The 6,807-nt window shown below is 34.1% G+C and overlaps 2 pseudogenes; one reads left to right on the forward strand and one right to left on the reverse strand.

The window, feature by feature from the left end:
* Nucleotides 1-554: 554 nt before the first annotated feature.
* Nucleotides 555-673, reverse strand: LOC111731060 (annotated as a pseudogene).
* A 1,534-nt stretch (nt 674-2,207) lies between these two features.
* On the forward strand, nt 2,208-2,326 carry LOC111731172 (annotated as a pseudogene).
* Nucleotides 2,327-6,807: the final 4,481 nt, after the last annotated feature.

Below are 6,807 nucleotides of genomic sequence, written 5' to 3' on the forward strand. Positions count from 1 at the left end.
CTGAGAGTGCCTATGTCCATAGCCCTTAGTAAAATCTTTAACATCTGTATCTCAGTCAGGACAGAAACATGGCACACATGCTGCTGCACTTCCAATGCTGAAGGAAGGCACATGCTCAGTGGGACCCTTCCTGGGCTAGAAGAGAAAGGAGCAGAGCATAGGCAACATGTGCCTGAGTTTCTTCAAATTCTGCCTTATGTTTTCTCTCCTTATAGATTCAGCTATTTATCATTACCATGTTACTAAAATAAATCTTATTTATTAGTAAAACCATATGTTGAATTCTGTGAATCTTTCTGGCCAAGAGCCAAATATTAGGGTGGTCTTGGTACCCCCTAAAACAACGCCTACTTACAAACATAAGAAACTCAGCAACCTCAGACCCAGAAAGTAGAAATAAAACTATATCTAAGCATATCCTACTAAAATGTAGAAAAACAAAGACAAAGTAAACATTTTATTTGTTTGTTTGTTTTTAGGTGAGGCAGCTCTTGGTTGACCTCACATATTGCGAGGACCTTGTCAGCTTCCAATTCTTTATTTTCTATTTTTTATGCCTACAGCACCTAGTCTTCCTAGGTGGTCTCCCATCCAAGTACTAACCAGGCCTGACTCTGCTTAGCTTCCAAGATCAGATGGAATTGGGCTTGTTCAGGGTAGCATGGCCATAGACTGGCCTACTGGATGTTTTGAGGTTAATTCTTTAGCTTCATATTTCACAGATATTTAAAATGTGAAAAATGTGTTGAGAGAGAACTGCCATACATTTCCGGTAGGTCATTTCCTTAACATGGCTTTGTACCTTTGTGGGAAATTTCACTCTGTGTTTCTCAAACAGCTGTGTAGTCTCTCATGCCACTCTGGCACTCAACAAATACCCTGTAGGAAAAACTGATCTTTCAACTGCAAGGGAGTTTCTAGATTCTAATCCATTAGGCAGCCTACTTAGTCATAACTTCTGTTGCTTTCTGTATCCCCTAGTAGAGTTCCAATAATGTAGGAAGGAGGCATGAGAACTAAATGTTAAGCTATATTCAGAGCCTTCAATGTGCCGATTAGTCCTTTGGCCAAACCACAGAAAAAGGAAGGGTCCTGCTAAAATTACAAACCATTTACTCATTCCATGAAGGGAAAAATAGAGTCTTTAAGTCAATACCCTACATTCATTTCCTATTGCCAAATCCACAGAGAACCTTTGGAACAAAGGCTAGAATGCCTTTCACACCACATACCTTTATCTTTCACATTGTATACCCATACCATCAAAGGAAAATAGGTAAACAAAATCATTAAACTATAATTCATAAAAACTAAGAATGATAAACTGAATTCCCAAATTGAATTCTCTATCTTTGTCTGTAGGTCTGTCTGTTGGTTTGTATTTTTCTCATTGTCTTTTTTTCTCCCAGTCTTTTCTCCCTGTCTCTCTGTCTCTCTCAGCAATCTCAGTCTGTTTCTCATAGGAGATCATACTCTGTATATGGAGCATTATCTCTTCTCTAATAAACTTTCCTTTTGACTCTGATTCTGACATGCACTTGAATTCTTTCCTGTGGTCAGTCAATAACCCTCCCTCTGTAGGTGCAGGATTTGAATCTCCACTGGGTGGAGATTCAATTTGCCCTGTCCTCCATTACACTGACTATGTCAAGCCTGATAATCAACCCTTGCCCAGCTTAGCAAATGCTTTCAAAGAAGAAATTGGCTGATGGTCTCAGCTTGCCTAGGAAGGGCTCTTTCCTCACTAGGATTAAATTTTATTCAGTTACATTGACTTATACAACTCTCTTGTATCTTTAAAAAATATTTATTTTTAATTTATCTTTTGTTCCTAGTTGTTACAGTGAAAGCAATGGCTTGTTGCCTCCTCTTTCATGCATAACTATCATCAGTCACATTGGTTCAGAAAAGCCACAGCCCTTCATTATAGGCATCTGCCACAGTAGAACTTTTGACTTGGGGAACAAAATGCAATGTGCTGTTTTAGCGGTAGACAGAACCCAAAAGAGTTATCCTACATTTTTGAAGGACTTTTCTCTAGATAAACATTTCTAGATTAGTAGGTTTTTTTCCCAGCACTTTGAAAATTTTATTCAATTGTTTTCTAACTACCATCGTGTGTGCTAAAGCCAACTGAGAGTGTCATATTTCCCCTCTGAAAATAATGTGTCTTTTTCCATTGGCTACCTTTAAAATGTTCACTTTGTGTCTACGGCCATGCCACTCTGAACAAGCCCAATCTCATCTGATCTCAGAAGCTAAGCAGGGTTGGGCTTCATTAGTACTTGGATGGGAGACCACCTAGGAAGACCAGGTGCTGTAGGCATAAAAAATAAAAAAAAAATAAAAAAAAATAAGGGATTGTAAACTGATAAGGTCCTTGCAATCTGTAAGGTCAACCAAGGATTGCCTCTCCTAAAAACAAAACAAAACAACATTTAGTAGGCCAAACTTTCAACAAAAGAGAATGAAAAAAGTAGAAGAGAATGAAAGCTTTACTCAAAAGCAGGAAACCTTGCACCTCAGGGCGTGAAGGCAGTGTATTCTTCTGCAGTCTCACCATGCTCAATAACCATGTCCACGTGAGATATGGTTTACAAGTAACACACAATTACAATTAACAGGTCTCTCCTATGAGACTTCAGAGGAGGGCAGCAACTAACTGGAGTTGCAACTCAATCTTGGGCTGGCTCAATATCTGATAAGATTGATATATCAGCCTTTCACAGTATCTGTGTAAAAGAGAACATTTTCTAGAAACGAATGGAATCAATTTCACTTTCTGTGGGTATTTTATATAATAGCATACTATCAAATATAGGAAACATGAGAAGATTCATGAAATGTGACAGATAATCAAGAAGAAAAAATAGGTAGTAAAAGCAAACCTAAGGATTATCCAAAATGGAACCAATGGACAGGGGCCTGAAAGAACACTATTAACAATACATTAAAGAAAGTAAAATAAAATGGGAAAAAAATAATAAAAATAGAGAATCTCAACAGGTAATTAGAATGTATAAAATAAACATTATAAAATGGAAGTTATAAAACTAAAAAGTAAGTAGTATAAAATTAAAAACTCATTAGATGGATTAACAGCAGGTCAAATAAAAAAAGATTAGTAAGTACTGTCAGGTAATAAGAGAACACATGTATAAGATAACTTGAATCCATTCAGATTATATTACACACACACACACACACACACACACACACACACACACACACATATATAATAGTTTTGGAAAGAAAAGAATGGAAAAAATGAGGCAAAAATATTTTAAGTGATAATGGTCAATAATGTTCAAAATCTGATTTTAAAAGACAAAAGTATATTTATGAAACACAGCAAATGTAAGAAGGTAAAAACAAAGAAAACACGTAGGAATAAAGGTATAAAAATCAAAGACAAGGAGAAAATTGTACATGTAGCTAAAAGTAAAAGATCCATCACATGTAAACGAACAAGTAGACAAATGGTATATCTCTTTACAACAAGATGCAATTATTGCCAGGGAGAATTTTATATCCAGAGAGAATAAGAAACAAAAGAGGAATGGAGTGAAGAGTGTATGGAACAAAAGAAAAAGAAACACACACACAATAGACTTCAATCCAAAACATTAATAGTTAAATGTAAGTAGACTAAAGACTATAATTAAAAGATGAAGATTATAGACTGCATGAAATAAGAAAACTCAATTATGTGCCTTTACAAGAGATATACTTTAATAAAATGTCACAAAATGAATGAAAAGAAAACTATATCATACAAATACTAACAAAAATTAATGAAGCTATATTGATGTCAAGCAAAATATGTTTTAAGATAAGTTGTGTCAATAAGAGAAATATTTCTAATAACAAAAAGTTCACTTCAAGAAAACAGTAATTCTAAGTTGTATGTAAATAACACAGCTTCAAAATATATGAAGCAAAATTTGTCAGAATCAAAGAAAAATTTACAATTATAGAGATTTTACTACTCCTCTCGCAGTTACTAACATAAAATTAGTAGTCAGTAAGAAGACATAAAATCAGTACAAATAAAAAATATTTTGATCAACACTATTTACCAAACTGACCTAATATATATAATATATATGCTACATATCCAATAACTGCATAATACATACTTTATTTCAAGTATCTATGGATCATTCACCAAAATGGACCATATGCAAAGTATTCCTCAATAAATCTCAAAGACTCGAAATATTTAGAGAGTATTCTCTGACCACAGAGGAGGTAAATTAAAAATCAACAAGAAAGATAAATAGAAAATATTAAAAATGTTTGGAATTTAAGCAACATGATTCTAAATAATCCACATGTCAGAAAAAATAAAAATAGAAAAAAATATTTTGAACTACACAAAATTGAAATTAAAACATTCTATAATTGTAAAATGTAACTATACCAGATATTAAAGTGAAATAGAGCATTAAATGTGTATATTAGAAAAGAATGAAGGTTGAAAAGCAATAATATAAATCTCTCTCAAGAAGAAGCAAAATTCTAACTGCTTGGTTTAGCTTCTAGAGAAAGAATAATAAATTTAACCATTAAAAAAAGTATAAGAATAGAAATCATAAAAAACAGAATTCAAAAGGAGGAAAAAAAATGATGAAGAGATCAACAAAGTCAAAAGTTGGCTTTTTAAAAAGGTTAACCAAGTTGATAAACTTTAGCAATATAGGCTAAGAAAAAAGAAAAAAATTGTCAACATTGAAAAAGAAAAAATGGTGGCTTCTACAATTCCTATAGACAAAATAAATTTAAAAAGAAGATATTACAAAAATTATATGCCTATATACTTGAAAGTTTAGGTAAAATGGAAGAATTCCTTGAAAACACAACTTACCAAAACTGTCACCAAAAGAAATAGAAAATATCAGTGGCCCTCTATTCATTAATTGAGTTTGTAATATTTCCCACAAAGAAAACTCCTAACCCAGATAGCTTTAAGGTTGAGTTTTCCTTTACTTTTTAAAGTAGAAATCAATTGTATATGAATACTCAGAGAACAGGCAGGTGATAATGGTTCCCAAATCATATTACAAAGCCAGTATAACCAAAACCTGAATTCATCTGGGCAAAGAGCCATATAAGCAGAAAGAAATATTGTCTTAGATTAGGTTCTCTGGAAGCAGACAATTAGACCAAGTTTGAAGCACAAGATGTTTAAGGATCAACATATGTGGAAAGGCAGCATGGGGAGGGGGTAAAGCGGTACTGGGTAGAGGAAACAAAGCTTTGGCCAACACAGTGGGGGAGCTGTGGAGCTAGCAGTGGCCATCACTCATCTCACTTTAGACAGAAATGGCTGAGCCTTTATACTCTGCCTTTCTTCGTCAAAGGAGGTGGGCTGCTTTGGGAAGCACATGTCCTTGGTTACGTCTTTGTTCTGCAGTTGACTTTGATCCTGAAGGAACTAACAGCTAGAGGCTGTCTCTGACCCCACTTGGGCAGCAGAGTAAAGAGGGATCTGAGTAGGACATTTCCATGTCTATGACACATATGAAAAAATTGGAGTGTATGAAGAAAGTTACTAGGATAGTGATTATGTTGAACATGAAAAAATGTCATTTTGGAACCTGCCATGTCTATCCCAGAGATGGGAAAAAGGGGGTATTTTCAAATATCTGATAACTTGTAAGGTGAATGAGGTTTTAAACTTTAAGTATCGTTGAAGGAAATTAGGACCAACTGACAAAAAATATTTAAAGGCATATGTGTGTACAATATAATAAGCAATATTAAATAATATCCCTTAGACTGCTTTTGTGAGGTGATAAGTTCCCCTGAGGCATCCAGGCAAACTTGGATAACCACTTGTCTAGAATATTGTAGAGAAGATTCACACATCAGAGAGAGGACTTGACTACTGACATCCATGCCTCATAGCAAGTCTAACATTCCATGATTTTCAATAGCTACAGGTCAAGATATGTTTTAAAACAAAAATGTAAATTAGATATCATGCAAATTGGAGATTCAAAAGTATAAGAAAAAATTCTTTTTGGTAAGTGAAAGTATTGTTATAAAGATCATATATACCCCTAAATTATAGTAAAATATATTAATTTCATAAAAAGATCAAAGGAGAGGTGGCATTGATTGGCTAAAGGCTAAGATTTATGAAGAAAGTCCTATCAGAACTGAACAAAGTGGAGCAGGAAAGTCAAGCTGACTTTGGATGAAAGAGCTGAACGTTGCATGGGACATGTAATAGAATGGGGAGAAAAGGAAATTATGCAAAAGATGTGGTGGAATTAAGAGAAAAATGTCGATATATTTTTATTTGACTTCATTTCCTGGAAGGTATATGAGCTATGATGGAGTTGCTCTTTGGCATCCTTAGATATGGCTACATGTCCACAAAATACAAATGACTTTTAATCTAGACAATTTATTGAAAAGAATCTCAAAATGTCGTGAACAGACTTGATAGACTAGCCTCATTAAAATAGTAGATTTGATAGTTTCAGTCTCTGTTTTTACTTAATATGCTGCTTTTATTTTAGTTGACTGTGTGGAAAATCTATGTGTTCCGATCTTCAGAGTATAGGATTAACCCAAATGCCATCTTTCTTAAGAAAAAAAAACAAAAACAAAAACGCACCTCTATAATTTGTTCCTCTAAGCTGTTGATTCCAAATACTACATTGTTTCACAGTATTTTGACATGATGATTCAAGTGTTATCTGTTAGGCTGGTCTGTTTTAGAACTGAAAGGCTTAGGAATGCTTAGTCTTTGCTTCTATGATTATCTCTCTGTCTCACCTTACAAAGATGAAAGCA

This window comes from Pteropus vampyrus, unplaced genomic scaffold (genome assembly GCF_000151845.1).
Source record: "Pteropus vampyrus isolate Shadow unplaced genomic scaffold, Pvam_2.0 Scaffold10, whole genome shotgun sequence".
NCBI classification, from domain to species: domain Eukaryota; kingdom Metazoa; phylum Chordata; class Mammalia; order Chiroptera; family Pteropodidae; genus Pteropus; species Pteropus vampyrus.